General features: G+C 45.7%; 1 protein-coding gene across 1 annotated transcript in view; it reads left to right on the top strand.

The window, feature by feature from the left end:
• The first annotated feature begins 3,106 nt into the window (after nt 1–3,106).
• NGEF (neuronal guanine nucleotide exchange factor) overlaps nt 3,107–17,229 on the top strand; it is a 112,364-nt gene continuing 98,241 nt past the window's right edge. Inside the window, exon 1 of the mRNA XM_032801630.2 lies at nt 3,107–3,181. The gene's annotated coding sequence lies outside the window, so the exon portion shown is untranslated. The remainder of the gene's footprint in view (nt 3,182–17,229) is intronic.

The following is a 17,229-nucleotide window of genomic DNA, read 5'->3' on the forward strand; positions in this document are numbered from 1 at the left end:
GAGCTCTAAACTAGGCCAAGGACTTTCGATTAAATATTTATTTAATATTGTTTTTTTAAAAAAAACCTGGGGTTTCCCTAGGGACCAAGCAGAAACACAGGGACTGGGGCATTGACTGGTTGCAGTGTGTCTAAGCAGAAGCCAAGAGGAAGCCAAAAGTGAAGTGGTGAATGTGGCCCTAGGAGGAAGCCTTGGGGCACAGGACTGGCTGGAAAAGACAAACTTGCCTTTCTGAGCAATTAAACTGCCTGCTGTTTGTTCCTACTGTGTCCAGGGAAACAGCACTCTGTGTACATGTTTTGTAAATAAAGCTGTTGCACAACTAGGGTGACCAGATGAGAAGGAGAAAATATCAGGACACATTGGGGGGGTGGGGGTATCCACCAGCAGAGCAAAAAAAATTTTTTTAAAAAGCTGAGTGCTGCCGGCAGAGTGGCGAGGGGAAAAAAAAAATAAAAAAGGCGAGTGCTGCCGGCGGAACGAAATATTGGGACAAATTGTGTCCCAATCAAAGATCGGTCAGGATGCGGGATAAACTTCTAAATATCAGGACGGTCCCGATTTTATCGGGACTTCTGGTCACCCTATCCACAACAGAAATACCTGACTATCATCAAGTTTTCCTCCTAACAGATATAGCCTGCAAGGCCCTAAATAGTGCATTATCACTCAGGCTTAAGGTCAACAATATAGTCTGGATTTGCATGGATCCTATTGTCACAAGATTACTTGTTCCTCCAGCCCTTTGAGGCAAGAGGGGCTTTTGGCAGTTCAGGGATGGAGTTCATTTCTCTCTTAATTATTTTCACTCATATCTTAGGCAATTGTTCCCATGGTCAGTGTTCCTTCCTGTGGATAGAGCTCTCAGACTTCCTGCTCTGGCTAGCTATGTTCATGGAATCCCTCATATGTACCGCTAACATTTTATGGTATACCTTGCGCCATGTATTTGTTTTGTGTATTGATCTGAGGGGAAAATAATTATATATTTTAAAACCAGCACTGGCTTTGTGCAAGTTTATATATCTCTATATCCTGGCCTAGAGAAGGCCAAGGGTATAGAGATATGAGGTTTGCATACATGGAGAAATTGTAAACTCAGGATTTATTTAGTCTTATAAAGGGAAAAATCATAGAGGAGTCAACTGAGAGATTTTTAGATCCTGAAGGGTAAAACAAAACCAGATCATCTGTACACTGCTCCATACTACTACAGCAAGGAGATGTTGAATGCAGCTAATGACAAGTGGGTTTAAATAAATAAAAAAAGACTATCCAGCTTCATGCTGTAGTACGTCTCATGATGGAGACAAATCAGATTCCGGTGAAGTCTTCATTGAAACTGCTGGACACCCACAAACACTATCTCACAGACCCAGAAACCCAGCCTGTCCAGCCCACAATCTCCACATAAGATCCATTTAAATCTCAGCCTAGATTAACAATCTTGGCAGACTGCTGATTGCATTGCATCCCTAGGGCTGGATTCTCAGTTTAAGTACATCGGCACTGTTCCAATTGCTTCAGTGGAGCAGCACCAATTGACCCAACTGAGTGTATGGTCTATTGCCTTAACGTGTGGAAGTCAGTGAGGCAGGAGACCAGATTCCAGAATACAGGAGCCAGATCTTAAGAGAGATTGGATAATTTTATGACCAACAAACATTTGTGATATAATTGTACAGGGCAAGAAGTCATGGGTTCAAATTGCAACACAAGAGATTTAGGTTAGATTTGAGGAAAACGTTCCCAATTGTAGGGGTAGTTAAGCACTGGAACAAATTACCTAGAGGGTTGTGGAATCTCTGTCACTGGAGGTTTTTAAGAACAGGTCAGACAAATATTTGTCGGGGAAGGTCTAGATCAGGGTTTCTCAATGATTGGTCCCCCGAGATCTCCCTGACACAGTTTAGGAAGGCAGCAAGCCAGGCCCTGGTATCAAAAAGGTTGAGCAACACTGGTCTAGAGAGATAATACTAAGGGCTTGTCTGCACTGGCAATTTACAGAGCTGCAACCTTCTCGCTCAGGGGTGTGAAAAAACAAACACTCTCCCAAGCACTGCAAGTTTCACTGCTGTAAAGTGCCAGTGTAGACAGTGCACCAGCGCTCCCAGCGCCGGTAGCTATGCCCCTCATGGAGGTGGTTTTTTTAGAGCACTAGGAGAGCTCTCTCCCAGCGCTGCGTCGCAACCACACAAGCAATGGCAAAGCACTGCTATGGCAGCACTTTAGTGTTGCAGGTGTAGACTAGCTCTTAGTCCTGTCTCAGTGTGGAGGCCCCTTTCAGTCCTACATTTCTATGGCACTATGCTAAAGGCCTGATCCAACTCCCATAAAAACAATGGAAAGGTTTGCACTGACTTCAGTAGAGATGCATGGGGTTTTACAGAAAGAAATATTAATACTGCATACTTCAAGTTATCAACTGATCTATTCAGAGGGCAGGAAAAATCGTCTTTTCCTCTGGACAGCTGTGCAGTAGCCAGGAAATTCTGAAACATCATGCCTAAGCCACCACCACCAGAGACCATTAGTCTGATTAGGGACAACAGAAATGTAGGTATAAATCCTACACAGAACTCAAAGTATTTTTTGTACAGAGCATTTTGTAAAGGGAATTTTGATTAATAGATTCAAAAGGCACAAAAATAGACTGGCTCTGCTTCATACATATAAATGCCTAGCTACCTACACAAAAGGAATTAAAAGACAACAGCAATTAAAAAAATAACCACAAAATTTAGCAATCAGATTGCATTATTTACAGCCATTAGAAAAGCAATAGCAATGACTAAGCCAGTTTGCCCTACCAGATGTAAACAGATACCATTTATTGTTTCCACGCATTTGAGTTTGCAGTTCTTGCACATCGTCCAAATGTTTAGATCTTCACTCAGTCATTAAAGATTTCTATTGGCCATGTTACTCATGCATTGTAGTTAAACCTTCAGCCCAGACAGCATGAAGGACGTTTGACATGTATTTGCACTGACTTATCTGAATAAAGGGAGAACTGTTGCTTTAAATTACGTTTGCAGTGACTCTGGAAACTAAAGTAAACAAAGTCCTAGGGAAAACTTTTGCTTTCCAACATGCAGTGGTTGGTTACAGAAAGCGCTGGGGCTGAAGGTCGTAGATATTGCCAGCAGGGATTTCCCACTCCAAGAATCAGATCTTCGCTGTAAGTACCTTTAAAAAAATCTTTGGGAATATAGTACAGAGTCAGTGGATATACATCCACTGGCAAATGGATGTTAAATGACCACATGGAGAGAATGAACCAGCCATGACAGATTCTCATTAGCAGGTGAGTGAAATTCTGTTGGGGTGGTGGGAGGTGATTGATGATGTTGACAGGGCACAATTGTGAGGAAGGAATTTCAGCCAACAAACAAGGACGTAAATGAGGAGTCCCAACTGGCACAGACAGGGTGCCATTATGTGTTGCTTATACTGGTGGAATGCTAGTGGACAGAGAGGAAGGACACACACCATTGGCACAGAACAGCTGGCACAAACAGGTCACGCAGAGCATGACTTACTCTGCTGGGGGATCCTTTGCACAAAACAGGTATTAACAATTTAGAAGAGAAAAACGTAAAGATCTAAACAGCAAATGTTCCAGGCACCACCCACCCAAACGACATCTCTTCTTCCAGGCCCATGACATGGGTTGTGATTCTGTTCCTGACTGTTATTCGTCTGCAATCTCTCACTAAAAAACTATTTTCCTTCTATTATCACCAGAATGAGCTCTCTCATTAGACTGCCAGTAGTTCAACAGCAAAATCCTTGCAAAACTGTTCAGCATACAATACAGTAATCCAGCGGTTCTCAAACATCATTGCAGCAGGACCCTCTTCTGACAACAAAATTACTTTACAAGCCCGGAAGAAGGTGGGGGGGAACCAAAGCCTGAGCCTGCCTGAGCCCTGCTGCCCCAGGCGGGAGGACCAATGTCAAAGCCCAAGGTTACACCTGTAACCTGAGCCCTGCCACACAGGGCTGAAGCTGAAGCCCAAGCCCCACCTCCAAGGGCTGAAGCCCTTGGGCTTTGGCTTTGGCCCCAGGCAGTGGGACTCGGGCTTCAGCCCCGGGCCCCAGCAAGTCTAATACCAGTCCTGGTGACCCCATTAAAACTGGATCACAACCCACTGTTTGAGAACTGCTGATTTAATCGACTCTTTCCCATCAGTGAAGTTTTGTTTGTCTGTCTGTTTTGTTTAAAATGCAAAGTCCATGGAGGCTCAAAATCTCATAAGAATGAGCTTTCTCCTGAGATTTCAATCTATTGATGGGCTCAGCTGTGTCAGAGGCACTGTGATCTATTATCTCCTAGACTGGCACTTCCAGTCCTGACTGAAAGCAGGAAATTGCACTAAAATGAAAAAAGATTAAACAATGACGGTAGCCTAACACTTTTGAACCTGCAAAAAGCCCGGGTTGGTTCAGGTTTACTTTGAGAGATGGGTGAAGGTTCATGTCAGTTCTGATTTTCTCCAGACTCAGAAGTATTGATAAGTCCAGTTACGATTGAATGTAAATGTAGGAGCATGTGTAGAACAATACTGTCAGTAAGCAGAAAAGTCCTGCGCAGAGATACACAGAATACACATCTTGTTATCCTCTGCTATGGTTAGGGTGAAATTTTCAGTGCTGGGTGAAGGGATTAGCTATACAACCGCCATTAACTTTCACAGAGTTACCTGGCTCCAGCAATTCTGTACTGAAAATTGACATTTTGAAATAACTTATTCAAAAATTTCTATAAGCAGTTGTTACCCATCGTGTGTATTACAGTAGTTCCAAGCCGCAATGATTTCAGACTTCTGAGTGGCTCTAATCTTTTCACAAGGCAATGGCTCTCTGAGGCCTGAAGTAACACAAATTGACAGGAGCCAGTAAAAAACAAAACTGGACTCAGCCCATAGAAATTCCCCCTACTGAAGCCATCCACCAAGGAAATGCACGAGTACAAATAAGCCTAGGAGTACACCCAAAAGATCAACAAACTTGGGCTTTGCCTGTCCAATAGGGAAGCAAATTCCAGAATCAAGGTCGTGTTCCAAGAGGTTATCTGTACCAACACTTAGTGTGCAGCAGGCTGGGGCGTCAATCCACCCGGCACTGGCCTGCAGCACACTAAACATCCATGTGGGCCCTGCTGCCATGCACTAAACGTTCCCCGGGCTGCTTTAATCTACTCCCGGTTCAACTCAGAGTGGATCAAAGTGCACTGCAGAGCTTGTAGTGCACCGCAGCAGGGGCCACATGGCTAGTTAGCGCACAGCAGGCTAGCACAGGATAGATTCACAACTCAGCTTACCAGGGACTGTGTTCTTATAGACAAGCCCTAAGAACATTCTGCAACTGGCCCAGTGTAAAAGTCTTGGAGACCAACAAGAACAGTGAAGAGCTAGAATTCCATCGAAAGGACCTGGTGACATGCATTGTGTGACGTGCACAGAGATCTAATCCTTGCTCTTTCAGGCTATTCTTGCTGTATTACAGTAGCGTCTAAAGGCTCCAGCCCAGATTGGGACCCTGTCAAGTTATGTGCTGTGCATACACATAGCAGGAGACCGTCCCTCAACAGCTAACAATCTAAACAGACGAGACAAAGGGTGGGGAAAAAATAAGGGTCCATTACTGAGGTCCAGGAAGATTAACTGACTTGCCCAAAGTTCCACAGGGAGTCTAACAGAGCTGGGAACTGAACCCAGATCGCTTGCCTCCCAGTCCATTGCTTGAAACAAGACTCTCTAGGGTCATCCTAGCATTGCCCAGTTCACCCACTCACTTCCTAGACCAAGGCATTAGGGAAGTTGTTAGAAGAGCCCTGTGCCATCCTCTACAAGCAGAGGCCATTACTGCTACTGTATTAAGCTGGAAGGATAAAAAAAATTAAGTGGAAGGGAGAAAGCTGTGGAGTCAGTTTCATGTCATGCTGCTGTCAGTGGAAAAGGTTTGAACCTAGGACACATCAGCCAACTATTCATGAGACTGTCTGTCAAATTAATGCTTTGCTCCAGTTCCATTTCTACCATGTCTGCTTGCACTGTCAATGCTAGCAAGCAAAGTTCCCTGCTTGCCTCATTAAGCGATGGAGCAGGCTGGTGAGCCATCACTCTGCGATACACTTGGACAGGACATGAGATGACAGGCTGGTGAAGGAGGGTTTGACTGTGCTGTCTTTTTATTGTCAGGCTACTACGGACAAGTGTTGTGCTCTAAGTCAATAATAAAGTAGCCTTCTGATAAGGTACAGGCTAAACGTTGACACATACATGTCAAGTCAAATTTACTTTAGACTATTACATTTGGAAGGGAGAAATTCTCCTGCCTGTCATTATACAGCTCTGGTTTCAAGCCCATGTCTGGGAGTGAGGGGAAGTGCATGTGCACAGGATACCAGATGATTGTAGGGTAGCATCCAATCTTATGAGTTAGCCCCTGGAGGTAGGTTCTGGTGACTGATCGCCCAAGCCCTATTTAGGGGGTAGTGCCATGTCACCCCCACGGAGGGCTGGTTGCATGTCAGGCTGCACTCGCTGTCCCAGAGCAGCCTGGCACGCACACTGGGCCAGCCAGAAAGATAGTACAAGATTGATCTTCAGGCCTTTTGCACAAGTTTGCACTTGGCCCTGCCTCCTCCTTCTCTTTTCCCTAATCACATAATCTAGCCCTTCATCTGACTGTTGGGCTTGGCAGGAAGGAGATTGCCTAAAGAAGAGTCCAGCTCTCATGACAGTTCTTTGATGTGGAGAAAGCACAAGTTGCAGTGACAAGTAAGTAGAGATTTATAGAACTCCATTAGGGAGTGAGCCGTATGGCAGAGCCCTGCAGCGGGACTGGGCTCCCATGGGACCCACTGCCATAATAGCGGTAGTGGATAAAATATATTTTGTTGTGGGTAGGATGGGGTGGACAAAAAAACAAACCAAAAAAAACCAAAAAAAACACAGTGGTAATTGCCCACTAAAACATTAATCTCTCATCAGTTTGTCATAAATAGAATTTCAGCAATGTAAAGCTGTTTTTTTTAAATAAAGGTTTTAATACTTCAATTTATCCAAGGAGTAGAAAGATTTGATGTCTATTATAACAGGAGTTAAAGTATTTTGACATGGTTTGACCTATATTATATACACACACAAAAAACCAACCAGGTTTTTGGTTTTAGTGGCTTTTTGGGCCCCGGGGAGGGGGGAGAGAATCTGTCTCTCTTGTGGGATCTAAGGTTTTTGCAAGTGAGAGCAGGACAAAAATGCAAGAAACAATGTGGGAGCGGGTGGGAATGGGAATTGCAGGGTGGCACAAGAGTGGGATTAAAAAAAAAAAAAAAAAAAAATAGTCCTACACAGGGCTCTATAGTCCTGGTTCCTTTTCATACCGACCCCATATAGTTTATTGCCAGAAGCAATCCTACAGTTCATGGAAAAAAAAAAACAAAAAACAAAAAAAAAAAACACACTACACAGCTTAGACTTTGCCCATAAATGTTTCAGCCTTCAAGAGTCAAAGGTGACTGGTTTAGAAGCGACAGCTCTGGGCCATGATGAAGTGACCTCGGTTTTAATCAGGAACAAAGACATGAGAGTTAATGGCAGGCTGGCTTGTCATGTCCATGAAAACATGGCAGTAGGAGAAGCTTCTGGTTTGGTGGTTTTAAAACCAGGCTACGTAGTAGGCAGTTGGGCCTATTGCCCTTGGGACAGACAGCACTTGCAGTGCCCAAGAAGAAAATTATAGCTGTGCCCATTTCTATTTCTAGATTTGCCCTGGTTACATGTGAGACACTCATTATAGAAGAAACAAGCACTGAAGGTTATTTCAGCTACAGAGGCGTAAGAACTCACTGGAAGTTGTACTGGAAACTATCCAGACTGTGGCAGGGAAAGAAGAGAGCTATGGCTGATCAAGCACTGAGTAACTGAGGAGATGTCTATACTATGGGAACTACAGTGGCATAGCTATGGCATAATCCCATAGCACAGATGCACCCTGCAGTGACAGAACAGAAGTTCTTCTGTCCCTGCATTCTTCTGGTGACCTAGCTGCATCTAACCCAGGATTTGTGTAGGCAAAGCTATGGGGCTCAGGGGCATGGATTTTTCACATCCCTGAGTGCTGTAGCTATGTCAACCTAAGTTTTAAGTGTAGACAGAGCTGGAGAACTCTGCGGTCACTGAGTGGAGTATGCAGGCAAACAGACTGGCAGAAAAGGTGCTAGAAAAGACAAAGTATCCTATTGGGCTGGTTCCGGCTTAGACTGGGTTTTGTCAGGGAGATCTGGATTGCTGTTACTGCTACGGTGGGCTAATCTTGTAAAAGCACTGGGCTACATTCAATCCTGGTATATAGGGGCAGCATGTTTGTAGAAATTTTGATGGTGTCCAGAACGCCCAAAGCCCACTCCTCCAAACTACCCCCGCAAACTCCACCCGCCTGTCTCTGGGAGAGAGTTTGGGGGCAGGAGGAGGGTGTGGGAAAGGGGTGGGGGTGCAGGCTCTGGGAGGGGATGAGGGGGGTGCAGCACTTACCTGAGACTCCTAGGCAGGACGGGCCAGGGGGGCTCCGTGTGTTGCTACCCCCAGGCACTGCGCCCGTAGTTTCCTATTGGCTGCAGGGGTGCTTGGGGCGGGACACAGACCCACCCTGCCCAGAGGCGGCAGAGAGGGACCGGCAGCCATGTGGAGCGAGCAGGCAGGAAGCCATTCAGCTCTGCTGCACAGCCGGAGGTGAGTGGAGGCCCCGAGCCATTTTAAATGGCCCAGGGGATGGGGGGGCGCCCGGTGGCGGAAGGCAGGCCTGAGGCCCGTGGTGCCTGGGCACCAGGAATATTCCTGGTGTCCAGGCACCACAGGCCCATAGAACTCGCCGCCCGTTCTGGTATTAACTGGTGCAATTCTCTTGCTGACCTGTTTTGTGTGCATGTGTCTTTAGTGCTCATGAAAGGTACCAGACTGACAGCTCTGGAGTAGGGCATAGGCAACACCCGTGCAAGCATCCCTGCTAATTTACCTCTACCCATGAGTCACTCTGTGCAGGCCAAGGGAGCATGTTGTATGCAGTATTGCTTTGGAATATGTAATGCTGACTTGCTGTTTCTGCTCTCTGTGGTTAACAACGCCATGTGGACAGTTATGGAGGAGAACCTTACAAAAGTTGAGGTCTTGGGTGTTGCTGTTCCCAGAAGCAGTGAAGTATCATCTACCCTTTTTGTACATCACCAGCATATGGTACCAGTTGTGCTCTGATGCCTGTGTTACCAGTGCATTCACACTTGGGGGCCCTGCACGCACATATCCCACAGGCCAGCTATAGCACTACAGCCTACTTTATAACACTGCTCCTGCCCATGTGCATTCGCTACCAACAGCAATTGAAACCGATCGCCAATTGACTTCTCACAGCTATGTTAACACCATCATCCCTCTGCCCAAGGAAGAGCAGGGGGCCTTGCATCCTGCTTTCTCTAGCGGCTTCTAAGTGGAGGTGGGCAGCACCAGAGGCAAAAAGCAGGAGGCAGAAAGAGAAGGGGGTGATTGAGAGGCAGAAAGTAGCTAGGAAGTTGTCAATATGCAGAGGTAAGGCAACAGGGCAGGAGGGAGCACGACAGGGTTTGCATAGGGTTTCACAGAAATACCCAACCCGGGAATGTACTTTTACTATGATATGTGCACTAATTTAAGGAAATGAATAAAATAAGGTCAGGTTTTTGTTAATTAATTGTAAGGTGTTATAATGAAAGCTAGAAAGGCCTGTAGATTTCCACTCATGCTTCTCAATATACTTTAAGAATTAGGTTGACTCTCCCTACACAGTCGCAGTGTATATGTCATGGCCCCACAGGGTGAATGCTTTCATGTAAGAGAGAGCTCTCAGCTACTTCCACTCAGTGAGACCCAGGGGATGAAGCATAAGTTTCCCTTGGGCAGGATTGGAGACCTGGGAAATTAACAAATGTGTCTTTGAAGCACCGACTATGTTTATAAGCCATATTATGAGCTTGATATGCAATTTTAGTCTTCGTTTTTGCCATATAAAGAATCAAGAAACAAAGTGTAAACAAAAATAAAAGATAAGCCATTCTGCTGGCAAGAAATACATCACAGGTGGCCAACTGTGGCTCGCGAGCCACATGCAACTCTTTCACCATTAAAGTGCAGCTCATGGTGCCCCACTGCCCCCGTCCTCCCCATTCTCCATCTACCAGACTGGGGTGGTGGGAGCTCAGGATCTCTGCCTTGCACCACGGTGGTGGAGTAGGGACTTCTGCCCAGTGGGGAGGGGGGTCTCAGGGCTTCTGGCTGAAGTCCAGAGTCCCATCAGACACTTCCCATGGGGCTGAAGCCCTGAGCCCCAGCAGGTGTGCCCTGCCTCCTGAACTTCTGACGATTGTCACATGCAGCTTGGAGGGCCTGTAAGTCTGGCCATCCTGAAATAGACAGTTATTTACTGATTATATATACACACACACACTATATATAATTAGCCAATATAGGAGTTGCTACAACTACCCCTATAATTATCTATGGATCCCCCTTTGTTAGGGCACCTAGGGGTGGTGAGCAAGGGTGGCAGGTTTGTATAATTTTTGGTGGTGTCCAGAACAGGTACAAGTCCCACCCCCTACCACCTGCCTATGGCTCTGGGAGGAGTTTGGGTGCAGAGTGTGGGTTCTGGGGTGGAGCAGGGAATTGGGGTGCAGGTAGAGGTGTGGGATGCAGGCTTTGGGAGGGAGTTGGGTGCAGGAGGGGTGAGGGGTTGAGCTCTTGGAGAGAGTTTGGGTGCAGGGTGCTGGCTCTGGGTGGGGGCAGGAGGGGTGCAGGGTGCAGGCTCTGGGAGGGAGTTTGGGTGCAGAAGGGGTGAGGGGTTGGGCTCTGGGAAGGAGTTTGGGTGCAGGATGTGGGCTGTGGAATGGGGCAGGGGTTGGGGTGCAGGCTCTGGGAAGGAGTTTGAATGCAGAAGGGGGTTTGGGGTGCAGGTTCTTGGCTGCGGAAAGGGGTTGGGGTGCAGGTTCTGGGAGGAAGCTTGTGTGCAGCAAGAGAGAGGTAAATTAAACAGAGGGGCAGGGAACAGGCAAAGTTTTCAGGGATGATCACTAAATGAGGTCCCATCCCATCCCATAACATCCGACGACCCACAACTAAGTCAATGTCATAAGAAAACCTGCACGCCACCCCAGAGTCCCCCACAGGCCTAATCAGGCCAGTGGGACTGGAGCTCAGCATATAGGGTTGGTATCCTCCTCTGTGCAGCTGACTGCTCTGCTTCTGGATGGATGGCGTCCAGCCCTAGCTGGCTCCTGGCTCAGGGTATGGCGGGGTGGGGGAGGAGGAGAAGAAAGAGGTTATGGGTGCTGCTTGTTTTCAGCCCCCATGTGTGCCACAGTTCTTTGGGCTTCACTCTCGGTTGTGCAATGATAAGTGTGGGGCTCTGGGCTCTCTGACTGGGAGAGTCAGAACAACTGCTCCTCCAGATGTTGTGGGGAGCAACAACCAGCCTCTTTCTCTGCTCATGCTGTCAGTCTCTCTGCCTCGGCTCACAACGGCCAGGCCACTTGGGTCAACTGAGCACTCCAGTCAAGGCCCTGGTCTAGCCCCCACAGGCTGGGGGTGTCCCACAGTCACTGCCAAGACAGGCAGCTGCCACTGTGCTGCTCTCTGTGCCCTGAAGCCCCCATAATGGCAGAGGCTGCATCTATAGATAAAGTTATGGAGACACTTTTTATGTGATCTATATCTTAGAGGGGTGTGTGTGTATAGCTGTACGAGTGTACACACACACACACACACACACACACACACACACCACTTGCTTCTAGCCCTGAAAGATCCTGAGAGACCAGACTTTAAAGTTAGGACATTTTTATAACTAGAGAATCCATTTTAGGTCATTTTTGTAAGGGCTTTCAACAAATGAGTTTTACTCTCTCCCCTTCCAAGCTGTGTATAGTTGGTCTCATGGTGACTACAGCATATGGCTTTACAGAATGCATAAAATGGTGCCAATCCCAAAACATTTTTGTAAATCTCTGAAATGTTTCTGAAACGGATTCTCTGTTCCATTATGTGGCACACACAGAATAGTGGGGCAAGATAAAAAGGCTTTATTAGCACTAGTTTGCAGTGAGCTGCACAACCCATTAAAGGCTTTGCCTCCTGTAAATAATGCACCAGCCCAAAAATCGTTCCAATAAAACTTACGTACCACACTGTTGTGTATTCCACATAAACACAAATATCTTTCTATAAAATCACAAACAGCAACATGTTCCCTTCTGCAGCAGCAACTATCTAGCAAATCTTGGGCTACCTTTTAACTTAGACTCCTGCAGTGGGACTCTGCTCAGGTGACTTCAGTAGGGGCCCACCTGCACGTGAAATTTTTAAAGGATTGGGGCCCATATGAGTAAGAGCTGCAGCTAAACGAGGGAGGGCTGCAGCTTGATTGTGACCCATATTTGCCAAGCAGTCTTACCCTCCTTCGGGTGTACATTAAGTAGACAGTTTACAGAATGAGCTGTATTAGCTTGACTTCTGTGAAACATGAGGGAGGAAATCAATGGTTACTAAATGAAGGCTGTAAAGAAGGGGTGAGATTTGTTTTCAGGTGCAAGTACCAGAGTTATAAAATAAGTAAAACCATTGAAAAAGAAGCTGAGAGGGTATAGCAAACGTGCATTTGTCTGTACATACAGATCATGCTAAAAAAAAGCCCAACACTCTCTGAAAGGTTGTTAGGTCAAAATATTGTCCTAAAAATGGCCTCATCTGGGTTTATTTTGTTTATTTTTAGAATGACTGAAGTGCACAAGGCATGGTTGTTATGTTTGTGTTTTACATTTTCAGATAGAACAGGAAACTCGTTGCTTTCAGACGGGTAAAACATTCCAGATGAGGCCACTGCTGTGCGGCTAATACTTTTCAAAAGCAAATTAATAGATTTTTAATGCCAAAAGGGACCATAATGATATTCTTGTAGTCTAACCCAGGGCATAACAAAGGCCACAGAACCTCACCCAGTAATTTGTGCATTAAACCCATCATTTCTAATCGAGCTACACCATTTCTTTTAGAAAGATGTTCAGTATTCATTTAAAGGTTTCAAGTGACAGAGAATTTGCTATGGCCCTATGTAATTTATTCCAATGGCTAAGTAACCTCACAGTTAAAAATTTGCACCTTATGTCTGGTCTGGATTGTCTAGCTTCATCTTCCAACCACTGGATCTCATTATGCCCTTTTCTGTTAGCTAAAGAGCTAGCTATCTATTATTAGAAACCTTACTCAAGCAGTTACTTGTAGATCAAGATAAAGTTACTTCTTAACCTTCTCTTGGATAAGAAACTGAAACTATTCAGTTTAGTTTAAGTCTGACTATAAGGCAGGTTTTCCAAACCTCAAATCATTCTTGTAGCTCTGTCAACATCCTTTGTGAACTCTGTCCACTGGAATTTGACATAGTATTCCAGTAAGAGACTCACTAATACTATATACAAAAGGAATACCACCTTCCTACACCTTGTACATCCAAGGATCACATTGGTTCTCTTAGCTACACCTTTGCACTGGGAACTTACACTCAGTTGGTTATCTACTATGACCCCATAGGTCCTTCACAGTGTCACTGCATTCCATGAGAGAGTGAGTCCCCTACCTCGTAAATGTGACTTACATTCTTTGTTCCTAGATATATGACTTTGCACTTGGCTGTATTAAAATGCGTGTTGTTCAAATGTGCCCACTTTACAACATGATCCCCATTGACCTGTTCCTATCATTATCTACTACTCTCCCAATTTTTCTGTCATCTGACATTACTACCAGCCATTTTCCCCCCCAGATCATTGATAAAGACATTGAATAGCATCAGGCCACATCTCTGTGGGACTCCCACTAGAAACATCCCTATCGCATGACATCCCATTTACAATTACTTTTTGGGATCCATCAGGTAACCAGTATTTCATATATTGCTTTTTTTAAAATCAAGATGTCATATAGGACTAAACCAAATACCTTACCTATTATGTCAAAAGTTCTCTTTATCAACCAAACTTGTAACAATCTCTTAAATTATATCAAGTTTATTTGACAACACCTATTTTCAAAAAAACAACAACCCATGTTGATTAGTATTTATTATACTACTATACTTGAATTTTTTTTTTAAATGATTATGTCCCATATCAGCCTTTCCATGATTTCACCTGGGATCAGTGTCAGACTAGCTACCTTAAAGTTACCCGGATCATCCCATTTACTCTTAAAATATTGGCACAACATTAGCTTTCACCCCCCAGGTCTTTGGAGCTTGCCCTGCATCCAAGATTTGTTAAAATCATCATGAATGGGTTAGAGAGCCCCTCAGCCAGTTCTTTTCATTCTTGAACTTTTAAAGCAGATCTTTAATCCGCATTTTCTTGAGCAGGAGGCTGGATTAGATGACCTAACATGTCTTGTCATCTCTAATTTCTATGCACCCTACCCTGCAGTCCTTATTCTAACAAAACTGAGTTTGGTCAACAGAATTTAGTCCCTAGGCTCTGTGGGCAGGTGCCTCACCTCTTCCAGTGAGATGTAGTGGTTGTCTCAGTTTCCCTCTTGCAGGCAGGGTAGTTTGGCTCCCCAGCCAGCTGTAAAAAGTCCTTCCCTTCTCAGGTACATGAGAGTTCATTGAAACAAATTCCTTGGGGCTTGCTACAGCCCAGCCAGGGCCGGCTCCAGCTTTTTTGCCACCCCAAACAGCGAAAAAAAAAAAAAAAAAAAAACACGAGAGAGAAAAAAAGAAAAACCCAATTGAGCTGCCGCCAAGGAGGAAGAGAAGAAGTGAAGGACCCGCCACCTAATTGCTGTGCTCCCAGCGCTGGTAGCTACGCCCCTCGTGGAGGTGGTTTTTTTAGAGCGCTGCGCCACAACCACACAAGCCACATTAAAGTGCTGCCATGGCAGCACTTTAGTGTTGCCAGCGTAGACTAGCCCTCAGGGTCTTCAGCAGAACCTGCCTTCTCATTGCTCTCAGAGCACGTTATCTGGAAGCCCAGCCTCTCTGTAACAGGTCATAATAGACCTTAGCTGATCCATTTACCATCTCCTCCCGGCTTGCATTAACTCCTTTTCAGCTCTCCCACTGCAAGAAAGTTTTTACCCTATCCTTTAACTTTATGTATATGTGTAGTCTCATTCTGTCACTGGCTTCTGAAGTCATTGGGACAACTTGTGAGCAGAGGTAAACATGTGTTTGCACAATCGGGGGTTTTGACTGTTTCTTTTGGTTTTAGAGTTGTTATATTCATTTTGTGTTAAACATAAGGGTTTCTCTACCTGGTGATTTAGTGCACAGCAAGCCAGGGTGTGAATCTACAGGGCTTGAGCCTGCCACACATTACTTGGCTCTGTGTACCCTGCTACTGTGCACTAGAACTCTGACATCAAAGCACAGTGCACTAGGGAACTTTTGGTGTATGGCAGCAATGCCCACACAGCCAGTTAGTGCCTGGAGCTCTGTAGATGCGCACACAAGCTTGCCAGGCACTAAATCGCTGTGTAGACAAGCCCTAATTATATCAGAATTCCAGATTAATTAAAAATACTCTACAGAAACCAATGGAAATAAACTCTAGCTGCTTTAAAATATTACAGCAAAAATTACTGCTGCACATGCCTCTTGGCAAAGGTATTTCTCAAGAGTTTTCTTTTTTTGCAATCTGCCTTAAACAACCCATCTCAATTCCTTCAAAGGCACTTTCACAGTTGTACCACTAGAAGACCTGAGATTTTTGAGGCAGTCCTGAGGACATGAGAAATCCCCAAAAAGCTGAGTTTCAGGCCAAAAGCTTGAGATTGCAATGTGCTATGTATTTATGGGTTTGATTACTATATTCTTGCCTGTACCCGTTGGGTATGCGCATCAGACAACGGGACAAGGGGTCTTTATCCTCTATGACAGTGTCCCGCAGAGAATAAATCTATAGTATCAGACTACAGCAATGCTTATTATTTCCTACATCAGGGAGTCTCTGCACAGCATGGCTGGGGGTGGAGGGGGGGAACTAACCTGTTTCTAAGCAATGAACTAGAGTAATTGTTGCTCTTCTAAACTCGTCTGCAACAACTGTACAATTTTGATGAATCAAGTATTTTTTATAAAAAATGTTTGTATAACTGACCTATTCAGTACAGTGAACAAAAGTATTTATAAAGCATTTCTCTAAGCGTTTCCTCTGGAGACTTGGATGCAGTGGAAACTCTTCAGCAACCAGACACTTCTCATCTGACTGCAGTTCCCACACTATAAGGAAGATTAGGCTGGTAGGCAGCTGCCTCTACCCAAAAGTCTGCCTCATCTTACTTCCATTCCCAGACCACAAGAGGTTAGGACAACTGGTCTACACTGGGATCAAGCAAAGGGTATAAAAAAGCCAGAGAACTGACAGCCATGCTGTCCGATCTCATGAGATCTCCAAAGTAAAACAAGGCTGGTCACGGGCAGTACTTGAAACTGGAGAAATCCAACAAAACAGAGTCCCAGCAGAAAGTGGTGTCTGTGGTTACTGGGAGGGGCACTCCTTCCCAACTGTCAGTACTAAACTAATGGTCCAGCATGGTGTTAGGAGGACCATAGTCTTGGAGGTGACATCTTTTGGGTGAGAGACAGAGGCAAGGTCCTCACCATCTGCAGACACTGAAACATGCTCTGTGATTTGCAAGAGTATCAAAGGAAGGAGGGTGTAGGAGGGTGGGACCAGGACTCAACCCTCCCTGAGGGCGGAGGGGAGCCACACCGGCTCACCACACTCTGTCGGCCCAGGTCCTGCATTTTGCTTCTGGGCTGAGCAACAATGCACGGTCACTTGGGGCTCCGGCCTCCGGCGGCAAGGCAGAGCAACAACACACAGTTAATTAGGAACCCAGGCCTTCTGCTGCAAGCCTGAGCAACAGTATACAGTCAGTTGGGAGCTCAGGCCCTTTGCCTCAGGGCTGAGCGGCAGTATACAGTTAGCTGGGAGCTCAAGCCCTCTGCTGCAGGGCTAAGCAACAATATACAGTTAGCTGGGAGCTCAAGCCCTCTGCTGCAGGGCTAAGCAACAATACACAGTTAATTAGGGGCCCAGCCCTAGGTTTGGGCGGGGCACCAAACGCAGTGGCAAAGCTCAGGCCCTTTCGGCTCAGGGCTGAGCAAACAAACAAACAGTCTAGAAGCCCAGGCCCTGGGGCAGGG

The sequence above is a fragment of the Chelonoidis abingdonii genome, chromosome 8, assembly GCF_003597395.2.
Source record: "Chelonoidis abingdonii isolate Lonesome George chromosome 8, CheloAbing_2.0, whole genome shotgun sequence".
Lineage (NCBI taxonomy): Eukaryota > Metazoa > Chordata > Testudines > Testudinidae > Chelonoidis > Chelonoidis abingdonii.